Source organism: Hypanus sabinus, chromosome 20, assembly GCF_030144855.1.
Source record: "Hypanus sabinus isolate sHypSab1 chromosome 20, sHypSab1.hap1, whole genome shotgun sequence".
NCBI lineage: Eukaryota > Metazoa > Chordata > Chondrichthyes > Myliobatiformes > Dasyatidae > Hypanus > Hypanus sabinus.
The window spans coordinates 827086-841088 of NC_082725.1; the positions used below are offsets into that span (position 1 = coordinate 827086).

The window sequence follows — 14003 nt, forward strand, 5'->3', positions numbered from 1 at the left end:
ACAGTCCCAAACAAAAGCTCATTCTGTGATATCGCCATTAAACACTGTCAACAAAATTCCCAACTCCGTACAGCATTCTTCCAGGCAAAACACAGAAAAGCATCGTAGGTATACAATCCATCTTTAGTTACCTCACAGCAGGTAAAAACTGAAATGACCTGATGTCAAAAGATTTGACAAAGGACCAAAGGCAACTCAAGCTATTTGCATAAAAACTAACAGGAAAACTGAATACAAATTCACACAAAATGAAAAGATAGCTGCAAAACTTGAAACTAATTCCTTACAATGAACAAAATCACTATAAACCTAGTCCTAATTAAGTTACCATAATCAGAGAGAAGGTTCTCAGGAAAACTAAGGTCTGAAGGTATACAAGTCAACTAGACCAGATGGTTTACACCCCTGGGTTTGGAAAAGGGTGGCAGAAAGGATTGTGGAATGGTTCTGAAAGACTAGAAGATTGCAAATGTCACTCCACCCTTCAAGGGAGAGAGGTAGAAGAAAGGAAACTACACGCCAGTTGTTCTGACCTCAGTGCTCAGGATGATGTTGAAGTTGATTCTTAAGGATGAGGTCTCAGGGTACCTCGAGGGAAAATCTTGCCTGACAAATCTGTTGGAATTCTTTGAATGTTATATGTAAGTCTATGATTTGGATGATGAAATTGATGGCTTTGTTGCAAAGTTTGCAGACGATATGAAGACAGGTGGAGAGGAAGGTAGTTTTGAGGAAGCAGAGAGGCTACAGAAGGAATTGGATACTTTAAGAGAATGGGCAAAGAAATGCTAGATGTAATACAGTGTCAGAAAGTGTATGGATAAGTACTCTGATGGAAGAAATGAAAGAGTTGACTACTTGCTAAGTGGAGAGAGAATACAAAAAACTGAGGTGCAGAGGGATTTGGGAATCCTTTACAATTCCCTAAAGGTAAATTTCTAGGTTGAGTCTGTGGTGAGGAAGGCAAATGCAATGTTGAAACTTTATAAAGCACTGGCGAGGCCTCACTTGGAGTACTGTGAGCAGTTTTGGGCACCTTACTTTAAGAAGGATGTGCTGAAACTGGAGAGGGTTCAAAGGAGGTTCACAAAAATGATTCCAGAATTGAATGGCTTGTTATATGAAGAGCATTTGATGGCTCTGGGCCTGTATTCATTGGAATTCAGAAGAATGAGGGGCTACCTAATTGAAACCTATCGAATGGTGAAAGGCCTTTATAGAGTGCATGTGGAGAGGATGTTTGCTATGGTGGGAGAATCTAAGACCAGATGGCACATCCCCAGAATAGAGAGGCATCTGTTTGGAACAGAGATGAGCAGGAATTTCTTTAGCCAGAGAGCAGTGAATCTGTGGAATTCTTTGCCACAGGGAGCTATGGAGACTGTCTTTATGTACATTTATGGCAGAGGCTGATAGTTTCTTGACTGGTCAGGGCATGGAGGGATATGGGGAGACGGCAGGAGATTGGGGCCGAGAGGAAAACTGGATCAGCCATAAGGAAATGGTGGAGCAGAGTTGATGGGTCAAATGGTCTAATTCTGCTCCTATATCTTATGGTCTTATAACCTTCAAGAATTCTACAGTTATTAATGACATCAGTATTTACCCCAGGATACAAAACTCCAGTGCATCACTAGGGATTTATGATCAAATCATGAGGCTTTTGCTTTAAATACAGAAAACAAGATTAAAATGACCAGTGGCACACAAATGTGTTCACTGCATTTACAATCATTTGGAATTAATTTTATTTTTGCAAGCAACCCTCTTATCTATTTCTAAACCAAAGTATGTCATAATCTCTTGTTACTTCTGCAATCCCATTCCCATCAACCCAAGAAGATAACTGACAAAATTCATTCCTGCAAACCCATTCCCATCATTCCAAAAAGGAGATGGCTGATACAATCCATTCCACTGTGCAGCTTTACACGGGAATGAGTATTTTGCTTTGAATGCAAAAGAGATACATCCATAGCTGCTACACAAATGATTCCTGCAGAAACCCAATATCGCATTATATTCATCACCTGCACATGATGGACAATGTGTGCACATTGTGGTGACACCAGTTGGAAGCAGCAACACAAAATGCATTTTAGACATCGGTGATTTAGCAAGTTTCCTCTCTAAATGCCATTTGCCAGCAAGCCTACCAATGCTTGAAATTTGACAATTGATGATGTTGGACAGTGTTTCATGCCAAAGGAGGTTTTACTAAAACTAAGACTTTACCAACAACTCCCCCGCCCCCACTGCAATTGTTTAAAGTTGACTGAATCTTGCCGAAGTTCAGGAAGGGTCAGTTTACGGGGTGGCAACATGAAGAGCACAGGTTGGGATAGGCTGGTGGAGGAAAGAAAATTCTAACAGCATTCAAATGACATGTAATTTTCAGATGAGATTATATCACATCTTCAGAAACCACAACTTAGAAAAACATTTCAAACATAAATTATCTAGCTTATGCTAATTTCAGCTATTCTGACTCAAATTTTAATTGAGCTGTTATACCGAACAAAACTATTCAAAAGCAAATTAGTATTCATTTTTGGCAAATCATATTTAACCATGTTAAAACACTATTGGAACAATCAAACATTTCAACAATGCATTTCCACAGTGCATAGGTGTCTTCATTTATGAACAGAAAGAAACTGACCATTTCACAATGCATGGTTACTAAAGTTTGTGCTCAAACATACTTAAGTGCTAAAATACTAAATAATTTCACCATTTTGAAGATGTAATTTAAATTATAGATCATGACACCTCTATTTAAATCTTTTTATGCAATTTATTGCAATACAGATACACTTCGATAGAATTTAAACAATGAACAGTCAAATGAACCAGAATCTGAAGCCAGACCAATTTTTCTGAAACCTCGTCAGAACCAAAAATAAAGCATAACCATTCTGTAAAACAGATGACCACCAAGTTAAAAAAAAAAGAGCCAGGAGTTCTTAAAATATTCTCAACCAAATAATAAAGAGAAAGCTTAAAAGCAAAATTTGAAACTAAGTCCAGAAAACAATAAACACGGCACATGTTGGAAATTCAGAGCAAAACACTCACACCGCCTCCCACCCCATCCCAAATTCAGGGGAACGAAAAGGAACAGTGAAATATCCCAGTGTTTCTTTTTTGGTTCTTTATAATCATTTGATATTAAGGAAATTAGAATTTATCATCACTGTTTTGAATACCAAATTCTGACCTTTGTCCTAGGTCAATTTGTTTCAGAAAAAGCCTTTGAATTTTACATTGAAATTCACTGAACCTTATGATACTGCAATCTATTTCCCAAATTCCAAGCATGCTTACTACTTAGCTCATGAAATAATTCACCAGAGAAAGTACCTAAATGATAATAGCTAATATTTTGTATGCAAGCATCAGTGTTTCCAGAGGCCTTCAAACCAAGGCAAGTTAGGGAAAAAGAATAAATGACAACAGACATTGTATTTATATCAATTTTAAACTAATCTACATAAATAGCCACAAAGTTGCAATTTTTGTTTTTAAGTTTGTTACCATCTTCAATGCATTGTAGTTTTTTGAAAAAAATATCACTTCAGGATACATTTAAAAACATAAAATGGAGAAGCTGATGTTTCAAAATGGATACAAAGAAAGGAAATGGCAGGATTATTTTGTCCCAGGAAATATTAAAATACAATTGTTTGAGAAGATTTTTAGGTTAGGCATAATGAGAGAAATTTCAGAAGTGCATCTAATCTAGAAAACAAGTGGGTGACTTTAGTTAATTGAGTTGATGTAAGAATGTGTCCATCGTTTTTCTAATTAATCATGGGTACATTTATTGTCAACTTTTTCTTTGTGATGTAGTGTTATCGTAGCTATTACAATTTCCTAGCTGCCACTGAAGAACTGGTGCAATTCCCTGAGTAGCTTCAGGACACAGTATTGTGAAGACAAGATACAAAAATTAATTTCAGATACAAAAGGTGGTGGGTTTGGAAGATACTGATGAAAATGGCTGGCAAGTTGCTGCAGTGCATTCTATGCAGAAAGCAGCCTCAATTTTGGAAGATGTGAACCCAATTCATGGTGAACCAATGCAGAGTTCCGGTCTGCTCATATACTTAGAGCAAGCTTGGAATAATTACAGGCCATAGCCTCTGTTCAGTACAGAGCAGTGAGCTGAACACTGGCCTATCCCTAGTCTTTAGCCTCAACATACTAACCTTTTCAATCTGGCCCAGTGCTTAAATTGGCCAAACAGCAGGCTCACAGGCCCAGCTCTCGCAGTCCCAATTCAGCCCATACTTGACCTTCCCAATTTGGCCCACTTAAATTGATCAAACCTCCATTTGTTCCTCAGTCTCAGGCCCCAGTCCCGTCACCTCGACTATACCTTGCTCCACTTCGAATCTCCAAGTCTGCACCAGCAGCCAAACTCCTTGTTTTTGGGCTCGGGCCTTGCTACGCCGCCTCAAACCAGCTCACACACACCAAAACCTTTGAGACTTCAGTTCACACCCTAAAAAATGCCAGGTCATACAGGCAGTTCAAAAGCTCGACTCTGAAAGGGAAGTTACAGGCTAATACCCTGCAACATAATACCTGTTATTCTCCATAAGGTGTGACCATCACTCTCAGCTTCCCTACTGATTTGCTATTGATAATGCCAATAAATTTAAGAGTTAGACTTCTGGCAAGCACCACCACCCGGCAACTGACTGGCAACTAGAACATCCAACATGAAAAGATTTTCTCTGCAAGTGCACAGCAAAGATGCCAAGAGACAAAGCTAAAAATATTTTCCTACTTCAGTCAACAGCTGATGAATAATTCTCCAGTCTCTGGCCATAGTCACCACACTATACTCACCCTTTTGACTTGACCCATGTAACATCAAGGCTGATGGATAGAGTCAAGATCGCATACCTCAATCTGACCATAATCAGAATGTGAGCACCACAGCTACCCTCCACTATTCCAGTAAGCTAAAATAATGTAAAAGTTGCCAGTTTAATGCCATCCACAAAATTCGAGCCCAGACCATCTGTCTGATAGTTCTCGTTGCTCATTAGCTCAGTGCAGCTCAGCTAAGTTTCCACGTAACCACTTGGTTCGAGCATCCAGCAAAGAACAGAATGCTAGCAGTAAAGATGTGGGTCCAGGCACAGTATGACTAAGTGCCTTTGCCACACTCTAGAAAATTAAAAAACTGATAAGAACAAGAGGTCCACCCTTTGTTAGAATTATATTCAGCATGACAATGAACAGCTTTGACAATTTACTCATCATTTTTGAGGGTACTTGGGAAAGTTACTTAGATCCAATTTTATCTGTTTCAGCACAACCTGGTGGTTAGAAATGGAACACATACAAACAAGCTGGAGGAACTCAGCAGCTTGGGTAACATCCATTGAAACGAGCAGTTAACGTTTTGGGCCAAGACCCTTCATCAGAAATGAAGGAGGGGGGAGGAGCCCTATAAAGAAGGTGCCAGGTGAAGAACGAATCAGAGGAAAGATCGGGGTGGGTGAGGGGAAAAAGGGAAGGGATAGGCAGGAATGGTGAAGAAGGAATGTAAGGGGAAAGCACTATGGGTAATAAAAGAAGGCAGAGTAATGAGAGGTAATAGGCAGCTAGAAGAGGAGGCAGAGTGAAGGTGGGATGGGGGAAGGGAGAGGGAGGTGAATTATCAGAAGTTGGAGAATTCGATGTTCATGCCAAGGGGCTAGAGACTACCCAGACGGTATACAAGGTGTTGCTCCTCCAACCTGAGTTTGGCCTCATCATGGCAGTAAAAGAGGCCATGTACGGACACATCTGAATGAGAATGTGAAGCAGAGTTGAAGTGGGTGGCAACCAGGAGATCTTGTCTGTTGTGGCAAATGGAGCAGAGGTTCTCGACGAAGCGGTTCCCCAAACTGCGTCAGGTCTCGCCGATGTAGAGGAGGCTGCACCAGGAGCACTGGATGCAATAGATGACCCCAACAGACTCACAAGTGAAGTGTTGCCTCACCTGGAAGGACTGTTTGTTTGTACGTGTTGATTTGACCACAGCCTCTGCAGTGTACTTTGAGTTAGAAATGGAATATTTCTGGCCTTCGCTCATGACATGTGCCCACCAGTGTCCATTCATTATGCCTGAGATAAAGCAATATGTAAGTGCTTACAGGAAGACCGAGATGACTTCTAGATTTGGGCGAAAAAGTATTATTCAGTATTCAGAAATGGTAAGTGACCACCAGCACACTAAAGCCCAATTGTTTCTATGGTGATAAACATCACCCCAGCGCATAAATCAACCAATCCCACTGCAATAACTAGCTCCTGCTGCACCAATCTCAACACTCCAATGAACACCACCATACCAACATCCTCCCCAATATTTCAGTGCTTAAATTTGATTGGAAGCTTAATACTCTCAAATTTTAAAAGTCTGACACCTATAAGGTTGAAATGCAGGCAAAACCTTTCCATATTCTTTGCTTAGGCCACAAGACAGAGGAGCAGAATTAGGCCATTTGGCCAATCAAGTCTTAATGGCTCATCATCCCTCTCAAACCCATCCTCCTGCCTCTCCTTGTAAACTTTGACACACTGAACAATCAAGCAAATATCACATCCGCCTCAAAAATACCCAATGATTTGGCTTGCACAACCATCTGTGGCAATGAATTCCACAGATTCACCAGCCTCTGGTTAGAGATTGCTCCTCAACTGTTCTAAATGGACATCCCTCTATTCTGAGGCTGTGCACCCTGCTACATGACTTCCACACTAGAGGTAACATCCTCTCCATATTCACTCTGTATGGGCCTTTCAATATTCGATGGGTTTCAATTAGATCACCTCTCATTCTGCAAAACACCAGTGAGTACAGGCCCAGAGCCACTAAACACACTTCACATGTTAACACTTTCATTCTTGCGATCATTCCCGTGAACCTCCTCTGGACTCTCCCCAAAGCCAGCACGTCTCAGATAAGGGGCCCAAAACTGATCACAATACTCCAAGAGTGGTCTGACCAAACGTCTTAAAGCCTCAGCATTATACGATAAGAGATAGATAGATACTTTATTCATCCCCAAGGGGAAATTCAACATTTTTCCAGTGTCCCATACACTTATTGTAGCAAAACTAATTACATACAGTATTTAACAGTATAAATATGATATGCATCTAAAAAGCATTTATAAATCCTTGCTTTCATATTCTAGTCCTCTCAAAATGAATGCCAACATTGCATTTGCCTTCTTTACCACTGACTCCAACCTGCAAGTTACTCTACAAGTCCATGCACCTGATTTCTGAATTTTCTCCCCATTTAGAAAATAATCCACACCTTTATTCCTTCTATCAAAATGCATGATCATACACTTCCCTAGACTATATTCTATCTGCCACTTCTCTGCCCATTCTCCCAATCTGTTGCCATCAATTCAAACATCCAAATTATTGACATACAACTTGAAAAACAGTCCCAATACTGACCCCTGTGGAACACTGCTAGTCATTGGCAGCCAACTAGAAAAGGTCACTTTTATTCCTCACTTTGCCTCCTGCCAGTCAGTTAATCTTCTATCCATGCCAGTATCTTTCCTGTAACACTATGGGGGTTTTTACATGAGCGGCTTCATGTGTGGCACCTTGTCAAAAGCCTTCTGAAAATCCAAGTAAACATTCACTGACTCTTTGTCAATCCTGTCTCTTCAAAGAATCCCAACAAATTTGACAGGCAAGATTTCTCCTTAAGGAAACCATGCTGACTTTGGCCCAGTTTGTCATGTGCCTCCAAATACCCCAAAAAACCACATCCTTAATCAGAATCAGGTTTAATATCACTGGCATATTTTGTGGAACATGTTTTGTAGCAGCAGTATATTGCAATACATAAAACTATAAAGTACAATAATTATATGAAAAAAATTCAATAACATGCAAAAAAAGGAAAAATACTAAGGTAGTGTTAATAGTCCATTCAGAAATCTGTTGGTAGAGAAGAAACTATTCCTGAATCATTGTGTGCATACCCATTTTCAGACCTCCTTGATGGTAGCAATAAGAAAATATTTTCTATAAACTTATTGACAACACAATTATTGTTGGCATGATTTCTGATGTTGGCAAGGAGGTGCACAGGAGGGAGATAGGTTAGCAAGTTGAGTGGTGATATAGCAACAACTTTGCAACTCAGTGTCAGCAAGTCCAAGGAATTGAATATGGACCAGGAAGCAGAAGTTGAAGGAACACACACCAGTCCTCAGAGGGATCTGATGTGGAAAGGGTGAGCAGTTTTAAGTTCCTGGGTGTCAACATTTCCGAGGGTCTATCCTGGGCCCAACATATTGATAGTGACTATATTTCATTAGGATTTGAGACGACTTGATATGCCACCAAAGACACTTACAAATCTCTGCAGATGTACTATGGAGAATAGTCCTGGAAGAGGGCAGAGGGCACTGAGCAGGTTCAAAATAAGCCACAGCAAGTTGTAAACCCAATCAGTTCTATCATGGGCACTAGCATCCAGGACACCTTCAAAATGTGGCAACCATTACAAAATTTTGTTAATTGTGGCGACCCACTTTCTGCGCAGGCAAACCGTCTCACAAATAGCCAGCGCACTGGGAGAAACTTTGGTAATGCATCTCTGACATCATTTCCGCCCGGAGAGGGTGGGCGCTAGGGATTAAATGCCAGCGCCGTGAAGTTTGAATAAATTAGTCTCGAAACGAATTACCGACTGCATGCCGTTGTCTCTCGCTCTGTATGTATTACATTGCTACATTGGTGACCCCAACAGTCCAAACGGGATTTGGACCAAAGATGACCGACTCTTCATCTGTTCATGCAGTTTCGCTAAAACTGCCGACTTTCTGGATACTGCAACCACGCGTGTGGTTTAGCCAAGCATAAGCCCAGTTCCAGATTCGGCAGATATCCTCTGATTCCACACGTTACTATCACGTGGTGAGCGCCCTTGACCAGGAGACGGCCACCCAGGTTGCGGATTTCATAGTCACCCCCGGAAGAAGGCAAATATGAAGCATTCAAAGTGCTGCTCATTGAGACCTTTGGCCTCTCACAGCGTGAGCGGGGTACCCGCCTGCTTCACCTGGATGGTTTGGGAGACAGGCTGCCATCAGCATTGATGAACGAGATGCCGGCCCTGGCTGATGGACACAGGCTCTGCCTCATGTTCGAGCAAGCGTTCCTGGAGCAACTGCCCAAGGACATACATCTGCTGCTGGCCCACGCAGATTTCAGCGACCCCCGTAAGGTGGTGGCCCGGGCAGACGTGCTGTGAAAAGCCGAGAGGGAGAGCGTGGTATCCGTCAGTCAGATTACCAGGCCATGCGCCCAACAGCAGACCAGACCAGGCCCGGCGGGGGGACGCACACAACACAGAGGCAGGAGTGAGGAGGACAATGAACAGTAGTGTTTCTACCATCAGCAGTGGGGCACAGAAGCCCGCCATTGTCGCCCGCCCCGCAAGGGCCAGGGCCAGCTGCCGCTAATGACTATGGCGGCAGGCCACCAAGACAGCCTCTTGTACAAACAGTCAGGACGCCGCTTCTTGGTCGACACCGGAGCGGAAATCAGCATCTTGCCCCCAACAGAGTACGACACCCACAACAGGAAGCCAGGACGCACCGAGGGCCGCAAATGGCAGCACAATACGGACCTACGGCACCCACATAGTGCAGCTGCAGTTCGGCGCCAGCCGGTTCACGTGGGACTTCACACTGGCCGCCGCGGCCCAACCACTCCTGGGGGCGGCCTTCTTGCGAGCTCACAGCCTGCTGGTCAACTTGCAAGGGAAAAGACTGATACATGCCAAGACTTTCCAGACGTTCTCCCTGGGTGAAGCCAAGTTGCCGGCCCCACACCTGGACTCCATTACGCTGTCGGACAATGAATTCACCAGAATCCTGGCGGACTTTCCATCGATTCTGGTACCGCAGCTCACGGCAGTCATGCCCAGACACAGGGTACAGCACCACATCCCGACCCAGGGACCAACCCTCCACACCCGCGCATAAAGGCTCCCCCCGGAAAAGCTCTGCCTGGCAAAGGAGTAGTTCAAGAGGATGGAGGAATTGGGAATCGTACAGAGGTCCAACAGCCCATTGGCCTCCCCCCTGCACATGGTGCCCAAAGCAGCCGGGGGTTGGAGACCATGTGGCGACTACCACAGACTGAACGAGGCTACAACTCCAGACGACTACCCCGTGCCGCACATACAGGACTTTGCTGCAAACCTGCACGGGGAAAGAATCTTTTCCAAAGTAGACCTCGTCCAGGGATACCATCAAATCCCAGTGCACCCTGAAGACATCCCCAAAACAGCACTCATCACCCTATTCGGCCTGTTCGAGTTCCTCTGAATGCCGTTCGGCCTGAAGAATGCCACATAGACGTTCCAGCAGCTAATGGATGCGGTGGGACATGACTTGGATTTTGCGTTCATCTATTTGGACGACATCCTTATAGACAGCAGTAGTCATCAGGAGCATCTGTCCCACCTCCACCAGCTCTACTCCCGCCTGAGTGTTTTCGGCCTCATGATCCACCCGGCCAAATGCCAGTTTGGTCTCGATACCATCGACTTCCTGGGCCACAGGATTACCAAAGACAGGGCAACACCTCTGCCCGCCAAGGTAGATGCGAACCGCCACTTTGCCCAGCCCAATACAGTCAAAGGCCTGCAGGAGTTCGTTGGTATGAACTTCTAACACCATTTCCTCCCCTCAGCAGCCCGTATCATGCACCCTTTGTACACCCTGATGTCGGGTAAAGGCAACGACATTACTTGGGACGAGGAGGCTGCGGCCACTTTCGTTAAAGCCAAGGAAGCCTTGGCAGATTCCGTGATGCTTGTGCACCCCAGAACGGACATTCCGACTGCCCTCGCGGTGAACGCATCCAACACAGCAGTCGATGGGGTGCTGGAGCAGCTCATCGAGGGTCGCTGGCAACCCCTGGCGTTCTTCAGCAAGCACCTATGACCTCCCGAACTCAAGTACAGTGCTTTCGACCGGGAGCTGTTGGCACTATCTGGCAATCCGGCATTTCAGGTACTTCTTAGAAGGCAGGCCGTTCACCGTGTTCACGGACCACAAACCGTTGACCTTTGTATTCACAAAGGTGTCCAATCCCTAGTCAGCTCCCCAGCAGCGACATCTGTCCTACATCTCTGAGTACACGACGGACATCCAGCATGTCTCGGGTAAGGACAATGTCGTGGCAGACGCACTCTCCAGAATAGCTGTCCAGACCCTGACCCATGTACCCAAAGACTTGCAGAACTTTAAGTCTGGGGCGGACACCAGGCACCGCTACAGCGGATGTACGAGGGGCCGTTCAAGGTGATCAACAACAACGGGTCCACGTACATTCTGGACATTGGGGGGGAGAGAGGAGGTTTTCACGGTGGACCGACTCAAACCAGCCCATGTGGACTTGTCACAGCCGACTGAGGTTCAGGCACCGCGGCGCTGAGGCAGACCTCCCAAACAGAGGCTGATCCAGACTGTGGACATTGGGGGTTGTATCGCCAGTTCTGGGGGGGGCGGGGGTTATGTGGCGACCCACTTTCTGCACAGGCGAACCAGCTCACAATTAGCCAGCGCGCGGGGAGAGACTTTGGTAATGCACCTCTGAAGTCAGTTCCACCCGGTGAGGGCAGGCGCTAGGGATTAAATGCCACTGCCGCGAAGTTTGAATAAACTAGTCCCAAAATGACTTACCGACTGCGTACCATTGTCTCTCGGTCTGTATGTAGTACATCGCTACAAATTTTATTTTTCCATTTTTGAACTTGTTTGAGAGGGAGAAGGGAAGGAGCAAGAAACAGCAATACAGAAACTTGCATCTAAATTGGTAAATGCAAATAAACTTTTCAGAAATAATTCTACATGCTATATTCTGAATCTATGAAAACCATGCTGGCTTGAGAAGGTACAAATTTAATAAAAATGTACAATAAAAAAATAAACATTACAAAATTTATAGTTATCATTTGAGCTGTGCCTAGCCATTCAATTGTGAATGTAGAGCAGAGCAGTGGGATAACCACGTGTCTTTGAGGTGCATTTTGGACTCCATCTTCCCAACCAGTGAAGTCAGACCAAGCAGCCTACAATTATTTTTTCTTCTGCCTCCCCCAAAGCATTCCAGATTCTTGTGATTCTTGAAAAATCAATACTAATGCCTTCACAATCTCTTCAGCCACTTCTTTCTGCAATCGGGGTGTAGTCCATTGGTCTGACTGACTTATCTACATTCAAACCTGTAGCTTCCCAAGCACCTTCTTCATAGTAATAGCAACTACACTAACTTCTGCACCCAATCTCCCCCGACACACTTGAATTTCTAGTATACTGCTACTGTCTGCCACAGTGAAGATGGCACAAAATATTTATTTTAAAATACATTTAATTTATATTTAAAATAATTTTTTCAGCCATTTCTTTATTCTCCATTACTACCTCTCCAGTGTTACTTGCCAGTGATCCATTATCAACTCTCACCTCTCTTTTACTATTTATATATCTAGAAAAAAACTTCTGGTATGCTCTTTGATATTACTGGCTAGGTTACTTTATATTTCATCTTTTTGCTCCTTATGGCTTTTTAGTTGCTTCTGTTGGTTTTTTAAAGCTTTCCAATCTTCTGACATCCCACTAACTTTTGCTCTATTATATGCACTTTCTTTGGCTATTATGTTGTCTTTTACTTCTCTTGTTAGTGAACAGTTGCATCATCCGGCTTTCAGAGTACTTCATCCTTGGGATGTAACTATCTTGCCTTTTCTGAATTTGCCTCAGAAACACCAGTTATTGCTGTTATTCTGTCATCCTTTCCAATCAGTTTCAGCCAGCTCTTCTCTCCACTTTACTCCATCATACAAGGACGCCCATGTCTCTTTGCATCTCTGCATTTTGAATTCTCGCCCCATTTAAATAATAGTCTGCCCGTTTACTTCTTTCACCAAAAGTGCATGATCATACGCTTTCCAACACTATTTCACTTGCCACTTCTTTGCCCATTCTCCTAAACTATCCAAGAGTCTCTGCAGGCACTCTGTTTCCTCAACATGACCCACTCCTTCACCTGCCTTTGTATTATCGGCAAATTTAGCCACAAATTAAAAGCAACAGACCCAACACAGACCCTTGTGGAACTCCACTGGTAACTGGCAGCCAGCCAAAATGTAATCTTTTTATTTCCACTCTGTTTTCTGCCGATCAGACAATGCTCCACCCATACTAGTAACTTCCCTGTAATTCCATGGGATCTTATCTTGCTCAGCAGCCTCATGTGGAACACCTTTGTCAAAGACCTTCTGAAAATCCAAGGACACCTCATCTACTTCATCTCCTATGTCTACCCTGCTTGTAATTTCCTCAAAAATTGCAGGTGGTTTGTCAGGCAGCATTTTCCTTTCAGGAAAATCAGGGATTTCCTTTCAGAGATCCAGGGAAGTTTGGCCAGATGGATTCAGAATTGGCTTTCCTGCAGAAGGCAGAGAGTCATGGTGGAGGGAGTATAGTCAGATTGGAGGGTTGTGACTAGTGGTGTCCCACAAGGATCAGTTCTGGGACCTCTACTTTTCACGATTTTTATTAACAACCTGGATGTGGGGGTAGAAGGGTGGGTTGGCAAGTTTGCAGATGACACAAAGGTTGGTTGTGTTGTGGACAGTATAGAGGATTATCGAAGATTGCAGAGAGACTTTGATAGGATGTAGAAGTCGGCTGAGAAGTGGCAGATGGAGTTCAACCCAGAGAAGTGTGAGGACAAACTCCAAGGCAGAGTACAAAGTAAATGGCAGGATACTTGGTAGTGTGGAGGAGCAGAGGGATCTGGGGGTACATGTCCACAGATCCCTGAAAGTTGCCTCACAGGTAGATAGGGTAGTTAAGAAAGCTTATGGGGTGTTAGCTTTCATTAGTCAAGGGATAGAGTTTAAGAGACGCGATGTAATGATGCAGCTCTATAAAACTCTAGTTAGG

General features: G+C 43.8%; 1 protein-coding gene across 1 annotated transcript in view; it reads right to left on the minus strand.

Moving 5' to 3' along the window:
* Positions 1-14003, minus strand: part of LOC132378218 (insulin-like growth factor 2 mRNA-binding protein 3-B) — a 180902-nt gene that overhangs the window by 121444 nt on the left and 45455 nt on the right. The gene's annotated exons all lie outside the window — the stretch shown is intronic.